This window comes from Pongo abelii, chromosome 10, assembly GCF_028885655.2.
Source record: "Pongo abelii isolate AG06213 chromosome 10, NHGRI_mPonAbe1-v2.0_pri, whole genome shotgun sequence".
Classification (NCBI taxonomy): domain Eukaryota; kingdom Metazoa; phylum Chordata; class Mammalia; order Primates; family Hominidae; genus Pongo; species Pongo abelii.
The window spans coordinates 40,283,321-40,307,879 of NC_071995.2; the positions used below are offsets into that span (position 1 = coordinate 40,283,321).

Consider the following 24,559-nt stretch of genomic DNA (forward strand, 5'->3'; position numbering starts at 1 on the left):
CAACCAATCAGACTGAGTGCCAGCCAAATCTTTGTTTGCATAGACGTTCAACTTTGTGACTTCACCTTAGTCTCAGAGGGCCACAACTTCATTTACATGAGGTGAACACAAAGTGGCCAACGGGAAATCTCTAGGGGGTATTTGGACCTGAGAAGATTCTATATCCAGGCCCTTGAGCTGCTGCCGCTGCCAGCTCCCACACTGTGAAGTGTACTTTCACTTTCAATAAATCTCTGCTTTTGTTGTATCATTCTTTCCTTGCTCTGCTGTGTGTTTTGTCCAATTCTTTGTTCAAAACGCCAGAAACCTGGACAACTTGCAGTCAAGACCCTCCACCGGTAGCAGAACTTCTTCCGCCCGTTCTACAACTTCATTTTTAATGAATAGTCTATGCTATTCTTGAATTTCTTTAAATTAAATTAATTCATTTAAAGTATCAAGTGGAAAGTAGAGAATAGGGGTTTAGGCTGTGGAATCCAAATACTCAGGTTCAAACCCTAGTGTCTCTAACTGCAAGATGGGAAAGCTCCTTAGATGCTGTGATCTCATTTCCTCTTCTGTAAAGTGTGAAAGGTGATATTTATACATATGGCTCTTGTGAAAATTAATTGAAATAATGCTTTAAATGCTTAACTAAGACTGATAAGTAGTATGTGATCAATAAATATCAGCTATTATTAGTAAAATTGAGAGCTTGCTTTAAGCTATTCTATGCATTGTGAAAGGATATAACCAGGAATAATACAGGGCTTCCTTCCTCAGGGAGTTTGCAATTTGCAACTCATTTGGGGATGCGGATGTGTAAAGAATGACCACTTAAAATTCAACCAGAGGCTGCTTTGCCTATGGAGTGGCCATTCTTTATTCCTTTACTTTCCTAATAAACCTGATTTCACTTCAAAACCAGAATGAAATAAGTGTTGTATTATATTTGTTAGATGAGGTGAGGCTAGAGTGATTATCAACCCCTGGGTGGATTAGAGGATGTTTCAGCCAAGGACAGTGTTTGACTTGGACTTTGGAGGAGGAGTAGGGGTCTCATAAATGGAGAAGCAGAAGAGAATGACTCACACATTAGTCCAGAAAGGATTTGGAGAAGAATTCTCTTGAGCTGAAGAAGGAAGGATAGGGGGTGGTGGGAAAGAAGTGATAGAAAAAGCAAGTAAAGAACAGATTTTAAAGGGACCAGAATGCCAAGAAGAGAGGTTGGGCTTGGGCTTCTCTTATTCACCATATTTTATACCTTTTTCATATTAGTTTTCAGAAAAAGCCAGCCTAGAAGACTACTCATGAAAGGTTTTATTTCTCTTCCTTTAAAAAAAATATAAAACAAAAAACAAAAACCACCCTTGTAAATCATTAACGGCCCATTTTAAAAAGGAGATTACAGCCTGGGAGTTACTGTTTTTCTGTTAGAGAAATAAAAAGGAATATATTGAATTATATGAAATATGAATTGGCCTCTGTGCTCCAGTACCTATCTGGGACAGATTTATAAATACTGAAATGATATAAATGATGGTTATTCAACCCATTTAACATTAGAGAACTTTTAATGGCAAAGCAAGGACACTGAAAGAAAAGTTTTAGGGAAAAATAGTGGTAGTCTGGAAATCTAAAAGTTATTCTTTATTCTTCCATATTGATTTACATCTATTTAGAACTCGAAGATTTTTAGTGTTCTGCCTACTCTGCCAGTTCTTGGAACATTTGCGGAACTGAGAATTTACTTCTTCGTTTATTACTTCCTAACTACATTTTAAAGGTAATAGTGAAATCTTAAATTATTCATTCTCTTTTCATTGTGCAATGTCATTGAGGTAGAACTAATATTCAGAGAATTAATTTCCAAGATTTTTAATTCTGAAAATGATACAGATTATTTTTCTCAAGTTTAATCTGATGTCTCCTAGAATAATACTGGGGAGTCATGCTGGGAACAGAAGATAAGAAATCATTCATATTCTAGATTAGACAAGCTATACTTTAATTAACAGGCTGCAGTTGGAAAAATGACTCCAAGAATTAAATGTGAAAACCAACTATTTCAGTGTTCCAAGAATATTTAATCCTCTTAGAAGAGTTTATCTATGTCACAATTGGGAATGATTTAAATTGTCTGTGGCATCTTTACGATATTATTGAAAATGGAAAAAAAGAAAAATGCCCACCCTCACAGGCTTTTTGCGGCAAAGTTTGGGGGCACCCACAATTTTAACTTCAGCATTGAGAGAGTCCCTCCCCATCTTAGTTGGCGTTGGCTTTCAGGGTTTCTACCAAGGCATTTCTTCAGGCTTACTCTCTAAAAAGATGTTCTGGTTTCATCAGAGCTAACCTAGCTAGTGTCCCATTTCCACGGGACTCTGATAAATGACTAGAACTTCTGCTAAAATAATTTCAGGGTCCATTTCATGCTGACTTCCTAGAACTGAATTGAAAGGAAAACCCTAACTTTCCAGGCCTAAGTAACAAAAGTAGTTGCAGAGGCTACTTCCTTTGCAAACCCCCACCTTTTCTGCAGCAGATGGGAAACTGAAAGTACCTCTGATTGGTTTGCGTTTTGCAACCAATCAGACAATTGCATAGGAGTGTCACTTTGTAACTTCACTTTAGCCTCTGACTGGTTGCTTCCCAGAACCAATCAGACATTTGCATAGGAGTGTGAACTTTGTAACTTCACTTCAGCCCCTGATTGTGGGCCACCACCTCATTTACATGAGGTGAACGCCTAGTGGCCAATAGGAAACCTCTAGGAGGTATTTGGCCCTGAGAAGATTCTGTATCAGGGGGCCTTGAGCTGCTGCTGGGGCCTGCTCCCACACTTTCACATTCTATTTCTTTCACTTTTCTATCTCTGCTTTGGTTGCTTCATTCTTCCTTGCTTTGCTGTGGTTTGTCCAATTCTTTATTCCGAATGCTAAGAACCTGGACAACTTGCTGTGAAGACCTTCTACTGATAAAACCAGAATCCACAAGAATAATAAAATGATTGTTTCATGCCATCAAGTTTGGGAGTGGTTTGTTACACAGCAATAGCTAACCAGAACAAGATGGGAGGATTTATCTACACCAAACCTGTTTTTAACATTTTAGTAAGGTTGTAAAGAAAATTTGAATAGTATTATTTCTATTGTTTCAATAGCTTTAAATCATGATGGCAAGCTGTAGTTATTTGTTTACTGAAACTTCAGAGCAAAATAGACTAAGAATTATTGGAAATTTATACTTTTTTCATGTAGGATCAAATATCATGAGGCGAATTGTCATTTTCATTCCCACATCATCTCCTTAGATTTTGAGTAGAGGGGCTGGCTGTATTCCTGTTGGCTTCTACTTCTACAAGGAATGAGAATTAAGCCTCTCCATTCTTAATGTCTTCAGAGTGGGATCCCACACATGAACTGTTCTAGCAACTCCTCTCCCTGGCATTCAATCTTTCAGAACCAGTGGCAGGCAGAAAGCAGATGCTCTGTGCATAATTTGGGAAGAGACAGTGGAAGAATTTTATCACTTTGCAGCTCTAAAAGATACTTCAGACTATTGGCTTTTTCTGAACCCAGATGTTTCAGCTCTGTGGTTTATCCCCTTGTCTGTTCAAGAAGATTGTAAGATCTCTCATGAGCTTTCTCTCTTGAAACCTCGGGGCCTTTGCTTGAATGATTTATTTTACCCAGAATGGCTCCTTTCAATCCCTAGCCTTCTAAGTCCAGTAGAAATTCCACCTCCTTCATGAAAGTTTTGTGAGTTAGCGGCAGCACTTCGGACTTCTTAGCACTTTGTTGGCACTTCTTTTAGAATTCTTAACGCCGCCAATGCCTGTTTCCCTGATGAGATCGCAATGCCATTCTTGGCGGGGTTTCCATCTTGTTCTCCTTCCTGAACCCTACTGTGGTTTCTCAGGAAATGCTTGTTGAATTTCATAAGACGGCCCGGGGGAGTGCCAAAATTGTGCAATCAGAGTCAAGACACTTGGCTCCCAGTTTGAGGTCTGAGCCAGGTCTGTCAAGAGGAGATTCTGAAAATGGTCTTGTGACCCCAGAAGATTCTTCATGCTACTGGGCCTCCTCAGCTTGCTCCTTTGTAAAGTGAGACATTTAGAGCAGGGCAGTGGTTCCTAACTAGGTGCATTTTTCAACACCACGGGTCTGATACATCCTTGGCTGTGCATCCTTGGCTGGATATACAATTTATAAGATGCCTTCCCATTCCAGAAATATACGTGGGCTGTTGGATATTGCTGTAGCCTGTGGAGTTAGATGGAAGGAAGTAAGCAGATTGGAATTACAGGTTAGGACTTCAGAGACATAACAAAAAAACCCTCTGAATAATAATAGCTAATATTTATGAACCGGGTGCTGTGCTGGGCTTGGAATGCGTTATTTTATTTACTAGGCACACAATGCCCTTATGGGGCAGGCACTACTATTATCCCATTTTATAGATAAACTGGGGTTTAGTGAGGTCAAATAATGATCCAAGTTGCTGAACTAGGTTGCTGAGCACCGGAACTGAGATCAAACTCAGGCTCTCTGACTTCAGAACCTGTATTCCTAACCACTCCCTGGCTGCCTTTCTCTTAGTTTTTGCTTTTATTGTGTGGAACTGATCATATGGTTATTAAGTATTGACTTTATCAGTCTTTGCAATTCCACTCTATGTTCTGTATAATGTTTGGTTACTGGTAGTAAGGAAGTGATGTTCACTTATAACAATCTTTTATAGAGATAGTACATGGAGGCATGGTTTGGCCATTTAATTTTTGAAAATTGCAGCATACCATACCAGATTCACACAAAGGTGGCGTCATTTTATTCTTTCACACATACAGTCATGAGTAGCTTAATGAGAGGGATAAATTCTGAGAAATGCATCACTAGGCAATTTTGTCATTGTGTGAACATCATAGAATGTACTTACACAAACCTAGATGGTATAGCCGATTGCTCCTTGGCTACAAACCTGTACAGCATGTTTCTGAACTGAATAGGCAATTGTAACACAATGGTATTTTTGCATGTAAACATGCAATGTTTACATGCAAATGGTATTTTGTTTACATGCAATGTTTACATGCAATGGTATTTTGCATGTAAACATGCAATGGTATTTTTGCATGTAAACATGCAATGGTATTTTTGCATGTAAACATACCTAAACAGAAAAGGTACGGTAAAAATATGGTGGTATAATCTTACAAGGAGCACTGTTGTATATATGGTTTGTCATTGGTGGAAAGGAATTTGAGAGGAATTTACTTTCTGAAGGAAATACCTAGAGTTAAAAGAACATCTGGTGTTACAAGGTCATCAAAGACCAGGAAATGTATCAAATCTTCTGGAAACTCACCCAGAGTTCTCATTAGTGATGAGGGAATTGCTATTCTGTAATTGCATAGATGGAACAATGATAACTCATATCCATTGCAAAATGTTTCACCCCACAGAGTGATTAAGCAATTGGTATTTATTGCACCCAAGATATTGTTCACGTTTCTATTTGTGAACAACTCCCATAACTACTCTTTTACTCCCCATTTCCTTATCATTGCATAATTTCCAGCTGCATCTGTAATGCCTCTGCCTGGTTAAGTGGCTCTTGGCTCCTGCTGAGCATGACTGACAGGCTGAGTTTCCCCTCAGGCTCTTCTAGTGCCCAATTTCCTAGTCTCCGTTAGCAGAACTCCTTTGTCCTATACATACTTTGTCTTAAGGTCAGCTCTGCTCTCAGCTGTGCCCTATCTTCCAGTTGGTTGCTCAATCTGGTTCCATTTGCCTCCATGACATTGCTAAAATCTCTTCCCATCTCTTGGATTCAACAGCTCGAAATCACATTTTTTTTTTTTCTATAGAATCATGACTTCCTTTCCCCCACCCCCAGAGTTTACCCTTAGACCTTGGTCGTTTTTATTTTCAGCTCCAATCAGTTAAAATTCTCCTTTAAAGTGGTCAAGTGATGCTTTTCCTTCCAAGGAAGAGTGGAAAATGTCAATGGGTCTGGTGTGACTAGCACTTGTGCTTAGGGTCACAGGAAGGAAAGGCAATCGGGAAGGATTCCAGTAGAGAAGGCGGAGGAAGGGGCATCAGGCCACTGATCAGTGCTTCTGGCCTCCCACAAGTCTGCTGGCGATGCAGAGCACATGGTATAGGGGTCAGAATATTCCAGACCTGGCCATGAGAGAGCTCAAAGACATGGGCAAGTAAGTCCCTGCCATCTTAGAGCTGCTGTCTCTATGAGAGTGGCCCCCCTGGTGGCCCATCTCCCTTCCTTATATTATTGGGGCTCACAAAGTGCCTCACTAAAAAGTGTACTTTCCAGCCTCCTGGGAAGTTAGATTTAGCCACATAGGTCTGGCTTAGGAGAACTAAGTGAAGTTCTGTGGGGACTTAAGCAGAGGAGGCTGCTTAAAAGTAGGAGATAACCGAGTGCAGAGCAGCTCCCTTTTGGCCTTTTCCCTTCTTTCCTGTAACCTGGCATGCAGATGGTGGGATTTCCATAGTCGACTTGCACGATGAGGTGCTTGGTAATAGAAGTATAGTGTATTAGCTTATAGCACCTATAAGGTATTAGTGCACAGGGCCTAATAGGGCATTAGGGCACAGCGCCTATGGGGTATTAGTGTATAGCATCTATAGTGTATTAGTTTTCTGTTGCTACATAAGAAATTACCAGAAATTTAGTGGCTTAAAACAACACATTTATCATCTTACAGTTTCTGTGGATTTGGAGTCTGAGGATGGAGTCTCTGTTCAAGGTCTTGGGAGGCTGAAATCAAGGCGTCAGCTGGGCTGTGCTCTATTTTGGCAGCATTCAGTTCCTGGCAGTGGTGGAACTGAGGTCCTGTTTTCTTCTGGGCTGTTGGATGGGGGTCCACGCAGCTCCCTGGAGCTGCCCTCACATCCTAGCCTCATGGCCCCTCCCACATGGCTGCTTTCTTCTTAAAGGCCAACTGGAGAATCTCTCTTAGAAAGGCTCAAAAGCTACCTTCTAAGTTCCTTAGGATGAGCCCAATGCCTTTTAAGGGCTCACCTGGTTATCAGACCCACTCAGGATATTCTCCTTTTTAATTAAGTTAAAGTCAACTAATTTGGGTCTTTAATTACATCTGCAATGCCTCTTCCACTTTGTCATGTAATGTAACCTAATCATGGTGGTAAGATCCATCTTATTCACCATCCTGCCTGTGATAGAGGGGAGGGGACTATTCTGAACACCGGGGGCAGGAATCTTCGGACCATCTGAGTTCTGCCTCCTACACGTAAGATGGTGCAGTAGAAATATAGAGCCAGGCTCTCAGGAACTGTGGTGCCTCTTCGTCACCTGTAAGCTGTTTAACTCTGAATTTTTTTTTTTTTTTTTTTTAGACGGAGCGATCTCGGCTCACTGCAATCTCCACCTCCCAGGTTCACGCCATTCTCCCGCCTTAGCCTGCCAAGTGGCTGGGACTACAGGCGCCCGCCACCACGCCCGGCTAATTTTTTGTATTTTTACTAGAGATGGGGTTTCACCGTGTTAACCACGATGGTCTTGATCTCCTGACCTTGTGATCCGCCAAATGAGAGACATGTTCTTGGTTTATTGAAGCCACTATATTCAGGCCTCTTTTACTAGCTGCTGAAAACAATACCTAAATTGATTTGATTCAACACTGAGGTTGGAGAAGCTATTTCTTATTTTGAGACAGGGTCTCACTTTGTTGCCCAGGCTGTAGTGCAGTGGTGTGACCACAGCCCACTGTAACCTTTAATTCTTGGCTCAAGAGATTCTCCCACCTCAGCCTCCCGAGTAGCTAGGACTACAGGCATGTGCCAACATGCCTGACTAATTTTTAAATTTTTTGTAGGAATGGGGTCTCGCTATGTTGTCCACGCTGGCCTTGAATGCAGAAGCTATTTCTAAGATTTAATCTTTCCCTTTCTTTGGGGGCATTCTCTTTGCTCTGTGTATACTGGCTGATGCCATGTTTGAAATTCAAAACTCTCTTGCTTGCCATTCATAGCTCTATGCATCCCAGGTGTACCTTGTAATTCTCCAGTGGTGATTCTATTTGTTGTAGAGAAGAAAGCAGAATTTGAAGTTAGAAGACCTTGCTCCCAGGGTGGGCTTCTTCATTGATCAGCTTTATAATCTTGAACAAGTTACTTCAATAGTTAAACTCCAATGCCCTTTAAGAAAATGAAGATAATAATCATACCTGTCTTGCCTACTGTATAGGATTGATGTGAGGAACAAATGAGAGAAATATGTGAAGGTGTTTTGAGCCCTGCAAATGCTTGAGCAAACGTTAATGACATGCCATGACTATCCATGCATTCATCTGTTCATTCTACAAACTTAATCTGAATGCATTATTTGTTAAGCATTGAACTGGTGCTGGGAATTCTAAGATTAGTAAGAGAGAGTTCCTGCCCTCACAGGGTCATAGTTTTTTGCGGTGGAGGGAGGGACAGACATATAAACAGTAGAGTATGAGATGTGCTAGGATAGAAGAATGTATGGATTAGTCCTAATCTAGACCTAAGGGGTCAGTAGAATCTTTCTAGAGGCTTGGGCAAATAAGAGATAGTCTGATGAATAAGTATTAATAATAATAATTACTATGCATAGAGTGTTTGTTATGTGTCAGGAACTGTTCTGTTACATGTAGCCCTATGATATAGGTACTGTTATTCTAGCCTCCATTTTGCAGATAAAGAAACTGAGGCACAGGATAATTAATTTGCCCAAAATAACACAGCTAGTAAGCTGGTGGAGCCAATCTAGGCTGATCCCATAATTGTTCACTCCAGAGCCTGATCCCATAACTGTTATGCACTGGACCAGGTGGGGTGGCCTGTCCAGAGAGATGTAACAGAAAGCCTGTTCTGTGGAGAAACTGCAAGTAGTTCATCAGGGTCCCAGCAATTCACCAAAAAGCAAAGATGGGGGAAAGAGGGAGTTAAGGGTACAAGGGCATAGAGAGGTAATATAAAATGGTATAGAGAGGTAATATAAAGGCCAGCAAGCTTTTATATTGCGCAAAGCGAAGCCAGGTAAGGGTCTTGGCCAGGGTTGTTCTTTGCAAAGATCACTGTGGCACAGACGGATAATAGGTTGGAGGGGTAATATTGGACACAGGGAAAATAGTAAGGAAGTGCTGGCAGCTGGGTTTAGGGGAATATTGATTCTGGGGACAAAGGTGTGGATATGCGACACATGAAAAAATTAGACAGGATTATTTGGGTGGTGGTTGACAGAAAAAGAAGAATCAAGAATGAGTTGTAGCATCTGGTTTTACCTGACAGAAGGGCCCTTTGCAGAGATGAATGCTAGAGGAACAAAAGGAGGAAAGGTGATGAGATTTGAATATATGGAGTGCGAGGTGCTTTTGATTCATGCAAATAGGCAGTGAATACAGCTGTGAATCTGAGAGACCTGGAATGTGAAGATAGGCTTGGGAATCATCAATATGTAGATTATAATAGAGGCTCTGGGGATGGATGAAATTGTCAAGGGAGAGTAATGTGGAGAGATAAGAACCAAGGACAGAAGTGCAGGGAGCACCCATCCTTGAAGTGTGAGCTGGGGGAGATGAGGTGTGCAGAGAGACACGAGGAACTCAAGAGTGCAGGGGAGTTAGAGATGCAAAGGCACTAAGTGGGTGGTTTCATGCAGAAAGAAGACTAGATGCACATTAAACAAATAGGACAAGTAAGCGAAGGAGTGAAAAATATTCATTGGACTTGCACAAAAAGATGAGCACAATTCCAGTAATTGCTCTGCATGGACATCAGGCTGCAGAGGGTTGAGAAATAAACGAGAGGTGCAAACGTAGAGCTAATAAGTACACAAATGAACAAAACCAAAAAATGAGAAACAAGCTTTTTCTAGGACTTTGTGACAGAAGGAGGAAGTCCACAGGATAGGTGAAGAGGGTGTGGGATCCAAGGAGAGTTTTTTCTTTCTCTTTTCCTGTAAGATGGGGACATATGAGCAAGTTTTTAGTGTGAAGGAAAAGAACCACTGGAAAGAGCCTACTTGAGTGGGCCACATAGTGAGAGCCCATCTCTACAAAAAAATTAAAAACATTAGCAGGCTATGGTAGTATGTGTCTGTAGTACCAGCTACTTGGGAGGCTGAGGTGGGAGGATCGATTGAGTCTGGGAGGTCGAGGCTCAAGTGAGCTGTGATTGTGCCACTGCAGCCTGAGTGACAGAGTGAGACTCTGTCTCAAAAAAATATAGTGCGGCTAATATAAAGAAAGAAGGATGATAAGGTGAGGTTTCCTGGGGAGGCTGAGGGAACAAGGTTCAGCAGCTGAGTGAGAGGATTCATCATAGGGAGAATATTTTCTTCCTTTAGATGGGGAGAGAGGAAGTGCTCCCTAGGCTCCCACCCACCACCCACCTGATTCTGCCATGCCCAGGACACTGACCTCCCACACCAACCTCTGCCTTGTGCTGTTGTCATTCAGACACGTGCCAGTATGCATCCATTCAGCAAATACTGGTTGAGTACCTACTAGGAGCTAGCCCCTTTTTGAAATGCTGGAGATACATTAGTGTTTACAGCAGACAAAAATCCCAGCTCTTGAGTTTACCTATTCTGGTGGGAGGGCAGAGGCAATAAAATAACTGAGTAAATTGTGCAGCATATTAGAAGTTGATAAGGCCTAGGCAGAAAAATAGAAATGGGAGAGAGGATTGAAGGGTCTCCCTGAGAAGGTGAGACTTGAGCAAAAATATGAAGGAGGAAAGAGACAAAGTCCTGCCTATGTTTGGAGGAAGAATATTCCAGGCAGAGGCAATAGCAACTGCCAAGGTCCCAAGGCAGGAGTAGGCCTGGCATCTCTGAGGAGCTGAGTGAGTGAGCAGTGAGGGCTGAGAGGTAATGGCTGGGTGGAGTTGCAGGACACTTAGGACCTCGTGGGTCACTTAAAGGATGTTGACTTTTATTCTGAGATGGGAGACCATTGGAAGGTTGTGAGCAGATGACTGATGTAGGTTTTCTTATGGTTTAAAGGATCGCTCTGGCTGCTATGTTGAGGATTGACTGTGGGGAGTGAGGAGGTTGGGGACAAGTGTGGAAGGTCGGAAGCCAGTGAGGAGGCCATTGCAACAATTCAGGTGTTGAATGATGTGGCTTGGGAGAGTTGCTTTAGAGGAGATTATGAGCAGTGGCTAGACTTTGTATATATCTTGAAGGTTGAACCAGAAGGGTTTACTGACTGTTTATGAGGAAGACTCCAGAACTTTTGTCTTGAATAATCAGAAAGCCTCTTATCTGTTCCTTGTGAAAAAGAAGCTGGTTTTAATTTTCTTTGTATGTTTCATAGTTCCAATTGCAGTTTTGGGTGAATTTCAAGTTTTTGGTAAAAACTATTTAAATTTAATTGAAAGATTTGTAGCCCTCTAAACTCATGCCCTATGGGATGATTAAAGTAGCTAATTTGTTGTTTTAAATATACCTTTTCCCTAAACTCAACACTAAATCTCTCAAAGTAACATCTACTTTCTGGAAGCAAATGGGACTTGTATGGTGTGACTCATAGGTAGGGATTGCTTGGGAATTTTGGGTGGAGGAGAGAAAGGAAAGAGTTGGCCCAAGGGGGCACCACATTGGAAACCTGGAGCAGCTGAGGGCTCTCAGCTGAGAGGTGATTGGCAAAGTAAAGTGGGAATCTGAAAAACAAGAAAGGAAACCAAGATTGATTTTTTCCCTAATACCTTCAGTGTCTGACAATGTGTATTCTGACAATGTACATGCCTCTGTATGGCTTGCAAACAACAAGGACTTTGTTGCATCTTAGATACTTGAATTACAAGCAGAAGGAAGACAACATTTGGAAATGTGTCCTACTTTTGCGTTCTCTTAAAAAAAAAACCATGAAATCTTTTCTTTCCCCTCATGGTTCTAGAACTAATGTGCCAGTCACCTGTGTGTTTGCTCTCAGATCCATCCCCACTCTTATCTTTGACTGTTCCGAACTGCAGGTGGCTTCCACTGCAGACTTCACTTCCCAGCTCCCTTCCCCACTGGCTCCAGGCTTAGTGGGTGTGAAGCACTGCAGGGGATTGCAGGGTGTGAAGTGCTCTACTGAAGAACAAGGGTATTTCTTCCCCTCTGTCTTTGCTTCAAGTGATGTTCCAAAAGTAGCTATATTTTCTCTCCTAAAAGCCACAGATACCACTGAGTGGCTCAGACTAGTGGCTCTGTTAATATTACCTCTTCTCTTTTCTCTCCCACTTCTTGGTACTAGCTTCTTGATTCTGCTAATTGCTGGACTGCCCTATTGCTTCCTGTTACCTCATTGTTTCCTGTTACCTCTCATAAAAGCTTTGTAACTTGTTCTCCATATTAAATTCCTAATATTGAGCTACCTGGTATGTGCTGTTTTCTTAGTTGGAACTTGACTGACAAGTGTATTTATTGTTGAAATTTGGCAAGAGAAGAGTTTTGTAGAACATAGAAGAATATAAAATCACCACTAATCCCACCATCCAAAAGTAGCTATAGTTAGTGTTTTGGTGTGTATCTTTCCAGTTTATTTTCATGTGCATAAAAGCATTTTTTCTTTTTGTTCACAACTTTGGAGACATACTGTACTCTTTGCTTTGTAATCTTTTTTTCCCATTTGATATATTGAAAAAATTTCTAAATCATTTGGTATTCTTGTATAACATGATTTTTAAAAATGGTTAGTTCTGTGACTTCAAATAGATACACTAGAATTTATTTAGTCAGTGGACCACTGTTGTTCAAATCGTTTCCAATATTTTGCTATTATAATACTATGTGCAATTTTGGGGGTATATTTCTGATTGTTTCCTTAGAGTAGATTCAAAAGGTAACTTCTACAAGAGCAGAGGTGTTATCTGGCCTGCCCGCTGATGAATTCTCAGCACCTAAAGCAGTGTGGGAAGGGATACGTACAGTCTAGGGACCTCATTCATGTTGACCTGCCTCTCTTTTGGGGGCCAGGGCTGATTCATCACACAGAAAGTAGTCAGCTCAGAACTGGCTGGCTGCCTGATGTATTGTACAGGATGGAGCCTCCAGGCTACCACAGCTGCTGGGATTCATTCAGCTGGTGGAATTTGCCTTTTGTAACTGAGAGCCAGCTGGACTGGGAGTGAAGGCCAGGGCCTTGTGGATTCCTGTGAAGTCCACTCCTGTTCCCCCAGGACATCCGTTGGCTGCTCTCCTGAGGTTCTGGTAACCATGTTGTGTCAAAGCCCAGGCCCTGCCCCAGCTGGACGAAGCCTGCAGGGGTGGGGATGGAATTTTCAGGCCCCTTCAACTCTGAACCCTTAAAAACTGAGATTTTCTTAATTTTAGGCTTTCAACTACACTCTTAAATTTACTATTTTGAGGGTTAATTCAGGTATCAAAGAAAGGCTTGATTACCAAGTAGATGGTAATTCTGTCCTTTTCGGTAAAGGAAGTTTAACTTAACCTTTACCAAGTTGACCAGCTCACAAGTTTTTTTTTCTTCTTCAGCAAATGAGGCACCCCAGGAAGCTGGAACCTGGTCTTAACATTTATCTTTGGTTTGCCTAAGATCAAATAAATGACTTTATGCCCCAGGCTAAATAACAACAACATGCCAATAAAATAAAAACCACAAAGACAAAGTGCAATGTGGAGGACATGAAGGTTTCATGCTAGGAATTAACCTAGAACATGAAGATGCATCCAGAGATCTCCAGTTCTGAATACCCTGGTCACTGTCAACAAGTTCCAGATGATTTAAAGTACTAATTGAATTTGATAATTGTTTATTGATCACATAGTATATACTCTGTGTCAGAAGCTGCCTCTAAGTAGTTTCACCTTAAGCAGAAGGGATTGAGGTACAAATTCACATGTCAGTAAACACTAAAGGGCTTAGTTAGGAGCCCAGGATTGCATTGCCTGGGTTCTAATCCTGGCTCCACCATTACTCGCTGTGTGATCTTGGGGAACTTGTCAGCTCTTCCTTGGCTTCAGTTTCCTAGTCTATAAAAAGGATGTAATATCCCACAGAGTTATTGGGAGAATTAAATGAATTAACATATATAATGTATTTGAAACACTGCCTGGGACATGGCATATCTGCTTTGTTGCTCCACAGCTTCTCTCCAATGCCAAGTTTTCCTCTGGGTTGGGGTGGGGTATGACTGGGGTAATTGTTGCCTAGCCATTTATTTGGTGTGTGTCCCCTGCATCTGCAGGGACTTCCTAGCTTCCACCTCTTTGTAGCTTCCTAAACTTTCACTTGAAATACGTGACCTTTGGTCAATTCCCAGCTTGCCCCTCAGTGAGGGGTTAATGCAACACACTAGGCTAGGGAATGTAGAAGATAGGGAATTGTAAGGAATGGTCTTTCCTTGATATGCTCAGCCTGTGAGGGTCTAACATACCTGGTCCAGGAAGAGATACCTTAGAGAAGGATGCTGGCATTGGTATGGGGTTCCTTAAAATCATTGAAAGCAGGCCTAGTCCCTGACAATGATTCTTAGCAACTGGACAGTCTGCCAATATGAGGACGATGTACTCAAGACAATCCAGCCTTTCATCCAAATTCAGGAATCTTTGGACGCTATCCCTTGGGAGATGATCATTTAATTTCTGCTCTAACATTTTATTCATTTGTTCATTCACTCACTCACTGGGCTAGGCCAGTCAAGGGGACTTTACCACTTTGACCTATCAGAGCGTAATAAATTCTCCCAAACAACTTCCAGCAGGTCTTTCTTATTCTGGTTTTTCATACAAGTCAAATCTCTATTTTATATATTTAATGGCATACATTATCTTCCTGAATCTTTTCCTTTTCAGACTCATTTGTTCTAGATTCAGATCATTCAACAAAACATGGCATGATTTCCACACTCTGACATTCTGATTGCATTGCTTGGGAAGATTCTCAGTCTGGGAATCTCCTTAAAATGCAGCACAGATGATGGCTGAGTAGGAACAGCTCCAGTCTGCAGCTCCCAGCGAGATCAACGCAGAAGGCAGGTGATTTCTGCATTTCCAACTGAGGTACACAGCTCATCTCATTGGGACTGGTTAGATAGCGGGTCCAGCCCACAGAGGGTGAGCCGAGGCAGGGTGGGGCGTTGCCTCATCCGAGAAGTGCAAGGGGTTGGGGAACTCCCTCCCCTAGCCAAGGGAAGCCATGAGGGACTGTGCCATGAGGAACAGTGCATTCCAGCCCAGATACTATGCTTTTCCCACAGTCTTTGCAACCTGCAGACCAGGAGATTCCCTCGGGTACCTACACTATCAGGACCCTGGTTTTTAAGCACAAAACTGGGCAGATGTTTGGGCAGACACTGAGCGAGCTGGAGAAGTTTTTTTCATACCCCAGTGGCGCCTGGAATGCCAGCCCCTGGAAAGGGGGCTGAAGCCAGGGAGCCCAGTGGTCTAGCTCAGCCGATCCCACCCCCACGGAGCCCAGCAAGCTAAGATCCACTGGCTTGAAATTCTTGCTGCCAGCACAGCAGTCTGAAGTTGACCTGGGATGCTCAAGTTTGGTGCGGGGAGGGGCGTCCACCATTACTGAGGCTTGAATAGGTGGTTTTCCCCTCACAGTGTAAACAAAGCCGCAGGGGAGTTCCAACTGGGCAGTTCCCACTGCAGCTTGGCAAAACTGCCTCTCTAGATTCCTCCTCTCTGGGGAGGGCATCTCTGAAAGAAAGGCAGCAGCCTCAGTCACAGGCTTATAGATAAAACTCCCATCTCTCTGGGACAGAGCACCTGGGGGAAGGGGCAACTGTGGGCATAGCTTCAGCAGACTTAAACATTCATGCCTGCTGGCTCTGAAGAGAGCAGTGGCTCTCCCAGCACAGTGTTAGAGCTCTGCTAAGGGACAGACTGCCTCGTCAAGTGGGTCCCTGACACCAGTGCCTCCTGACTGGGAGACACCTCCCAGCAGCGGTCAACAGACACCTCATACAGGAGAGCTCTGGCTGGCATCTGGCAGGTGCCCCTCTGGGACAAGGCTTCCAGAGGAAGGAGCTGGCAGCAATCTTTGCTGTTCTGCAGCCTCTGCTGGGTATCAACCCAGGCAAACAGGGTCTGGAGTGGACCTCCAGCAGACCTGCAACAGAGGGGCCTGACTGTTAGAAGAAAAACTAACAAACAGCAAGGAATAGCATCAACATTAACAAAAAGGATGCCCACACAGAAACCCCACCTGAAGGTCACCAACATCAAAGATCAAAGTTAGGTAGATCCACAAAGATGAGGAAAAACCAGCGCCAAAGGGCTGAAAATTCAAAAACCAGAATGCCTCTTCTCCTCCAAAGGATCACAACGTCTCACCAGGAAGGGAACAAAACTGGATGGAGAATGAGTTTGACGAATTGACAGAAGTAGGCTTCAGAAGGTGGGTAATAACAAATTCCTCCGAGCTAAAGGAGCATGTTCTAACCCAAAGCAAGGAAGCTAAGAACCTTGAAAAAAGGTTACAGGAATTGCTAACTAGAATAACCAGTTTAGAGAAGGACATAAATGACCTGATGGAGCTGAAAAACACAGCATGAGAACTTTGTGAAGCATACAGAAGTATCAATAGCTGGATTGATCAAGTGGAAGAAAGGATATCAAATTGAAGATCAACTTAATGAAGTGTGAAGACAAGATTAGAGAAAAAAGAAAGAAATGAAACAAAGCCTCCAAGAAATATGGGACTATGTGAAAAGACCTACGTTTGATTGTTGTACCAGGAAGTGGCGGTGAGAATGGAACCAAGTTGGAAAACACTCTTTAGGATATTATCCAGGAGAACTTCCCCAACTGAATAAGACAGGCCAACATTCAAATTCAGGAAATACAGAGAACACCACAAAGATATTCCTCGAGAAGAGAAACCCCAAGACACATAATCATCAGATTCACCAAAGTTGAAATGAAGGAAAAAATGTTAAGGACAGCCAAAGAGAAAGGTCGGGTTACCCACAAAAAGAAGCCCATCAGATTAATAGCGGATCTCTTTGCAGAAACCCTACAAGCCAGAAGAGAGTGGGGGCCAATATTGAACATTCTCAAAGAATTTTCAACCTGGAATTTCATTTCCAGCCAAACTAAGCTCATAAGCGAAGGAGAAATAACATTTTTTACAGACAAGCAAATGCTGAGAGATTTTGTCACCACCAGGCCTGCCTTGTAAGAGCTCCTGAAGGAAGCACTAAATATGGAAAGGAAAAACTGGTACCAGCCACTGCAACAACATACCAAGTTGTAAAGACCATCGACACTATGAAGAAACTGCATCAACTAATGCACAAAATAACCAGCTAGCATCATAATGACATGATCAAATTCGCACATAACAATATTAACCTTAAATGTAAGTGGGCTAAATGTCCCAATTAAAAGACACAGACTGGCAAATTGCATAAAGAGTCAAGACCCATCGGTGTGCTGTATTCAGGAGACCCATCTTGTGCAAAGACACACATAGGAAGTTTACCTTAACCTTTACCAAGTTAACTAGCTCACAAGTTGGTTGTGATGGAGGAATATTTACCAAGCAAATGGAAAGCAAAAAACAAGGGTTGCAATCCTAGTCTCTGATAAAACAGACTTTAAACCAACAAAGATCAAAAAAGACATAGAAGGGCATTACCTAATGGTAAAGGGATCAATGCAACAAGAAGAGCTAACTATCCTAAATATATATGCACCCCATACAGGAGCACCCAGATTTATAAAGCAAGTTCTTAGAGACCTACTAAAATACTTAGACTCCCAGACAATAAGAGTGAGAGACTTTAACACCCTACTTAGCACCCAGATTCATAAAGCAAGTTCTTAGAGACCTACAAAAAGATTTGGACTCCCACACAATAATAGTGGGAGATTTTGACACCCCACTGTTAATATTAGGTAGATCAACAAGTCAGAAAATTAACAAGGATATTCAGGACTTGAATTCAGTTCTGGACCAAGCAGACCTAATAGACATCTACTGAACACTCCACCCCAAATCAACAATATACATTCTTCTTAGCACCACATCTCATTTATTCTAAAACTGACCACATAATTGGAAGTAAAACACTCCTCAGCAAATGCAAAAGAACAGAAATCATAACAGACAGTTTCTCAGACCACAGTGCACTCAAATTAGAACTCAGGATTACAAAACTCACTCAAAACCGCACAACTACATGGAAACTGAACAACCTGCTCCTGAATGACTACTGGTAAATAACATTAAGGCAGAAATAAATAAGTTATCTGAAACCAATGAGAACAAAGACACAATGTACCAGAATCTCTGGGACACAGATAAAGCAGTGTTCAGAGGGAAATTTATAGCACTAAATGCCCACAGGAGAAAGCGAGAAAGATCTAAAATTGACACCCTAACATCACAATTAAAAGAACTAGAGAAGCAAGAGCAAACAAATTTAAAAGCTAGCAGAAGACAAGAAATAACTAAGATCAGAGCAGAAATGAAGGAGATAGAGATACGAAAAACCCTTCAAAAAAATCAATGAATCCAGGAGCTGGTTTTTTTTTTTTTTTTTTTTGAAAAGATTAACAAAAATAGACCACTAGCCAGACTAATAAAGAAGAAAAGAGGAGAATCAAATAGACACAATAAAAATGATAAAGGGGATATCACCACTGATCCCACAGAAATACAAACTACCATCAGAGAATACTATAAACACCTCTATGCAAATAAACTAGAAAATCTAGAAGAACTGGAAAAATTCCTGGACATGTACACCTTCCCAAGACTAAACCAGGAAGAAGTCGAATCCCTGAATAGACCAATAGCAAGTTCGGAAATTGAGGCAGTAATTAGTAGCCTACCAACCAAAAAAAAAAAAAAAAAAAAAAAAAAGCCCAGGACCAGATGGATTCACAGCCAAATTCTACCAGAGATACAAAGAGGAGCTGGTATCATTCCTTCTGAAACTATTCCAAACAAAAGAAAAAGAGAGACTCTTCCCTAACTCATTTTATGAGGCAAGCATTATCCTGATACCACAACCTGGCAGAGGTACAAAAAAAAATTTCAGGCCAATCTTTCTGATGAACATCAATGCAAAAATCCTCAGTAAAATACTGTTAAACAGAATCCAGCAGCACATCAAAAAGCTTATTCACCATGATCAAGTCGGCTTCATCCCTGGGATGCAAGGCTGGTTCAACATACACAAATCAATAAATGTAATCCATCACATAAACAGAACCAATGTCAAAAACCACATGATTATCTCAATAGATGCAGAAGAGGCCTTTAATAAAATTCAACACCACTTCATGCTTAAAACTCTCAAACTAGATATCGATAGAATGTATCTCAAAACAATAGCTATTTATGACACACCCACAGCCAATATCATACTGAATGGGCAAAAGCTGGAAGCATTCCCTTTGAAAACCGGCAGAAGACAAGGATACCCTCTCTCACCACTCTTGTTCAACATAGTATTGGAAGTTCTGGCTAGGGCAATCAGGCAAGAGAAAGAAACAAAGGTATTCGAATAGGAAGAGAGGAAGTCAAATTGTCTCTATTTGCATATAACATGATTATATATTTAGAAAACCCCATTGTCTCAGCTCAAAATCTCCTTAAGCTGTAAGTAACTTCAGCAAAGTCTCAGGATACAAAATCAATATGCAAAAATTGCAAGCATTCCTATGCACCAATAACAGACAAACAGACAAATCATGAATGAACTCCCATTCACAATTTCTACAAAGAGAATAAAATACCTAGGAATATAAATTACAAGGGATATGAAGGACCTCTTCAAGAAGAACTACAAACCACTGCTCAAGGAAGTAAAAAGACACAAACAAATGGAAAAACATTCCATGCTCATGGATAGGAAGAAGAATCAATATCATGAAGATGGCCATACTGTCCAAAGTAATTTATAGATTCAGTGCTATCCCCATCAAGCTACCACTGACTTTCTTCACAGAATTAGAAAAAAACTACTTTAAATTCCACATGGAACCAAAAAAGAGCCTGTATAGCCAAGACAATCCTAAGCAAAAAGAAAAAAGCTGGAGGCATCATGCTACCTGACTTCAAACTATACTACAAGGCTACAGTAACCAAAACAGCATGGTACTGGTACCAAAACAGATATATAGACCAATGGAACAGAACAGAGTCCTCAGAAATAACACCACACATTTACAACCATCTGATCTTTGACAAACCTGACAAAAACAAGAAATGGGGAAAGGATTCCCTACTTAATAAATGGTGTTGGGAAAACTGTCTAACTATACGCTGAAAACTAAAACTGGACCCCTTCCTTACACCTCATACAAAAATTAACTCAAGATGGATTAAAGACTGAAATTGTAAGACCTAAAACCATAAAAAACCCTAGAAGAAAACTAGGCAATACCATTCAGGATATAGGCATGGTCAAAGACTTCATGACTAAAACACCAAAAGCAATGGCAACAAAAGCCAAATTTGACAAATGGGATCTAATTAAAGAGCTTCTGCACAGCAAAAGAAACTATCATCAGAGTGAACAGGCAACCTACAGAATGGGGGAAAATTTTTGCTATCTATCCATCTGACAAAAGGCTAATATCCAGAATCTACAAAGCACTTAAATTTACAAGAAAAAAACAACCCTATCAAAAAGTGGGTGAAGGGTATGAAGAGACACTTCTCAAAAGAAAATATGTGGCCAACAAACATGAAAAAAAGCTCATCATTAGTGGTCATTAGAGAAATGCAAATCAAAACCACAATGAGATACCATCTCATGCCAGTTAGAATGGTGATCATTAAAAAGTCAGGAAACAACAGATGGTGGAGAGGATGTGGAGAAACAGGAATGCTTTTACACTGTTGGTGGGAGTGTAAATTAGTTCAACCATTGTGGAAAACAGTGTGTTGATTCCTCAAGGGTTTAGAACCAGAAATAACACTTGACCCAGCAATCCTATTACTGGGTATATACCCAAAGGGTTATAAATCATTCTATAAAGACACATGCACACGTATGTTTATTGCAGCACTGTTCACAATAGCAAAGACTTGGAACCAACCCAAATGCCCATCAATGATAGACTGGATAGAGAAAATGTGGCATATATGTACCACGGAATACTATGCAGCCATAAAAAGGATGAGTTCATGTCCTTTGCAGGGACATGGATGAAACTGGAAACCATCATTCTCAGCAAACTAACACAGGAACAGAAACCCAAACACAGCATGTTCTCACTCGTAAGTGGGAATTGAACAATGAGAACACATGGATACAGGGAGGGGAACATCACACACTGGGGCCTGTCAATGGGTAGGGGTTTAGGAGAGGGATAGCATTAGGAGAAATACCTAATATAGATGATGGGTTGGTGGGTGCAGCAAACCACCATGGCACGTGTATACTTATGTAACAAACCTGCATGTTCTGCACATGTATCCCAAAACTTAAAGTACAATAAAAAATGCAGCACAAAGATTTAGTCTCAACACTCCATATGCAGAATAAGAGTCTCCTTGATGGATTTACTAATAGAGCCTAAGACTGTTTTAGCTTTTAAAGGAAAATTTTAAATGAGTCATTATTTGCCCAATTTTCTTCCACACGATAGCTATGTAATTGATTTTGTAAATCTATATGTAACAGTTTAATTTCACTGCAGCTCACTTATCCTCTGATGTAATTTTGAATTTGCCAGTTAGAGGTATTTTTGGTGCCCATAATTTCGATAAGCATGAAGATGAATAAGAAAGACAAGGACAGCATATTCCAGCACCCCATTACAAATTTTGCTCTGAGATGAATACCCATCTACTAATCAACACTCTTTGACTTTGGATTCAACCAGCTGATTCTTCCCACAACTCAATCTATAGTTGCTACTCACGTGTCTGATTCAGTTTGGGTTGCTGTAACAGAATACCATAGACTGGGTGATTTAAACAACAGAAATGTATTTCTCGTAGTTCTGGAGGCTGGGTAGTCCAAGGTCAAGGCACTGGCAGGTGTCTGGTGACATCCTCTTCCTGGCTTGCAGTTGGCCATTTTCATATTCTACCGTCACATGGTTGGGAGCAGAAGGAGAGGAAGCTCTCTCATGTCTCTTTGTATGAGAATATGGGCACTAATTTCATCATGACACCTCAACCCTTATGACCTAATTGTTTCCTGAAGGCCTCATCGCCAAAGACCCTAACATTGGAGATTTAGGCTTCCAAATGCAAATGTTGGGGAGACGCAAGTGTTCAGTCCATAGCACTAATTTTGAAGCTCTTCACTTAGTAGGGCAACATTGGAAAAGTTATGTATAATAACTTCTCTGAACCTCACCATCATCATCTGTAAAGTGGAGGAATATCTACCTTGAAGTGAGGGCTAAGATAAATTATAGCAAAGGTTTATCACAGTGTCAAGCATTTAATGTCAGTTATTTAATATGTTATTTCTCCATCTTGTCCACTAGATACCACAAAATTGATCTGAAATTTCATTATCACAGTTTCAATATTTTCCTGTCTTTGGTCTTTTGGAACTTTCCCTTTTTTTTTTTTTTTTTTTTTTTTTTGAGACAGAGTCTCACTCTGTCACCCAGGCTGGAGTGCAGTGGCGTGATCTCACTGCAAGCTCTGCCTCCTGGGTTCACGTCATTCTCCTGCCTCGGCCTCCCGAGTAGCTGGGACTACAAGTGCCTGCTACCATGCCCAGCTAATTTTTTGTATTTTTAGTATTTTTAGTAGAGATGAGATTTCACCGTGTTAGCCAGGATGGTCTCGATCTCCTGACCTCATGATCCACCTGCCTCGGCCTCCCAAAGTGCTGGGATTAGAGATGTGAGCCACGGCGCCTGGCCGAGCTTTTCCTATTTTTAATGACTTTTAAAGGATTAATTGGCAATGATCTTGATATGAGCCTAGAGATTTGTTTAACAACTGAGAGCAATTATGGCTTCCTATAGAGCACTAGATTAGCCTAGTGACTAATACAAATAATGTCATTAATTTGGGTGCTGGGGAGAGGAACTCCACAAGAGTTGAGAATCAAACCTGGAAGTCAGACAGTAGCTTTTTTTTTTTTAAAATGTGGTATGCAGAAACGGAAGACCATGCAGGATAATTTTTATTAGATTTTATTACAGAACATTTAGCAGGAATGTTATTGCTCAGATTGGGGTGGGTGATTGTTGCATTTACTTGGACATTGTTTATCTGATAGTATCATCATGATTAGGAGGTTCTGGGATCAGACTGCCCTGGCTCCATCATTTGCCAGTGTGTGTAAGGTCACAGCTGGAACCTTGACTGAGTCTGTTTGCTCGTCACTTGAATGATACCCAGAATATAAGATGGCTTGAGGATGATGGGAGAATGTGTGTCTGAAGCGCTTATCCTGGTTCCTAGTCCATAGTGATGGACTCAATAAATGGTAGCCGTGATTTTAACTATGGTATGGTAAGAGAAAATTTCACAAAGGAACTGGCCACCGAACACCACTAAAAATTTAATTATTGCCTTTTTTTACAGCAGGCAGATTATATGAATACTTGCTTTCTTTTCTCTCAAGGGTGTAACACTGTGACTGATGAAAAGAGAGTTTTCTATCGGTGACTCACAGACTTCCCTTTCACTGGAATCCAGCTTATTAGCTGCATGGTTATCTTTGGAGCCAGGAAAATGTCCTGCACATAACACTGCCATCAAGCAGAGGAGACATGTTTCTCGGCCTCCCCTCTCTGGGACTTAATAGCTTCTGAAGGCTAGCCTTTACTGACTCATGAAGCTGTGTCCGCCTGGGGTCAGTGGTGGAGACACTGCGTTAACCCCAGCAAGCGAGCCATCACCAGAGCTTTGCACAGGGAGACACCACATAGAAAGGCAGGTGAGGCAACACACACACCATCCCCAGACCGCCATGGGTCCCCAGAGACAGGAAAAATACGTGTTTTCTTAAAGAATTAGAAAAGAAAACCTCTTGCTTTTTTCTGTGTGGCTCATTGGTAGGAGATATCAAATTCTAACCCTTGTTTTCTCTTTTACCTCTCTGTCTGCTAAAAAGCACTCCTTAGATCCAGTATCTAGGATGGTGAGCCTCCTGGATGCAGTGCTGCAGTGGCCACTGCTGGGTCAAAAACAAACACTGGGAAAGGAGGAAAATGATGTTTTTCTCTCTTTCAATAAAGCATTTGAAATCTCTAGCTCTGTTTTCTCCTTTCTCTCTCTGGTGTCCCATGTATGCAGTGATGAGAAAGGAAGTTCTTCCATCTGGTGTTTGTGACTCAATTATTCCTAACCCATTTTTATGTTGTTCTATCAGTAGTAGTTCCCCAGGTGCAGGTCACCTTCCTCTCTTATGACTCCCTGTACTCCAGGCTGTTTCTGGGATAGGTGTTCATGGTTGGAGAGAAACTGTACTCTCAACATTAGCAGAGAACATTTATTGAGTGATTGTAAATTGGTCCCTAGAGAGGTCCTGGGACATTTTCTTAGTGAGCCAATGCTGACTTCTGGAGAGCATTCCTTAGTAGGTGTCAGGATCAGCTTCATAATCTATTCTAGAACTTTGTTAAGCTCAAGCTTTATGATAATGTGTGTCCATTTGTAATTATCACCTCT

At 41.4% G+C, this 24,559-nt stretch overlaps 1 long non-coding RNA gene across 1 annotated transcript; it reads left to right on the plus strand.

Annotated features, from left to right (window-relative positions):
• Window positions 1-40: 40 nt before the first annotated feature.
• On the plus strand, window positions 41-24,141 carry LOC112135875 (uncharacterized). The gene is made up of 4 exons (XR_002917110.2): window positions 41-101; window positions 1,662-1,765; window positions 14,797-15,003; window positions 23,511-24,141. It is a non-coding gene; the product is annotated as an uncharacterized LOC112135875 (long non-coding RNA).
• Window positions 24,142-24,559: the final 418 nt, after the last annotated feature.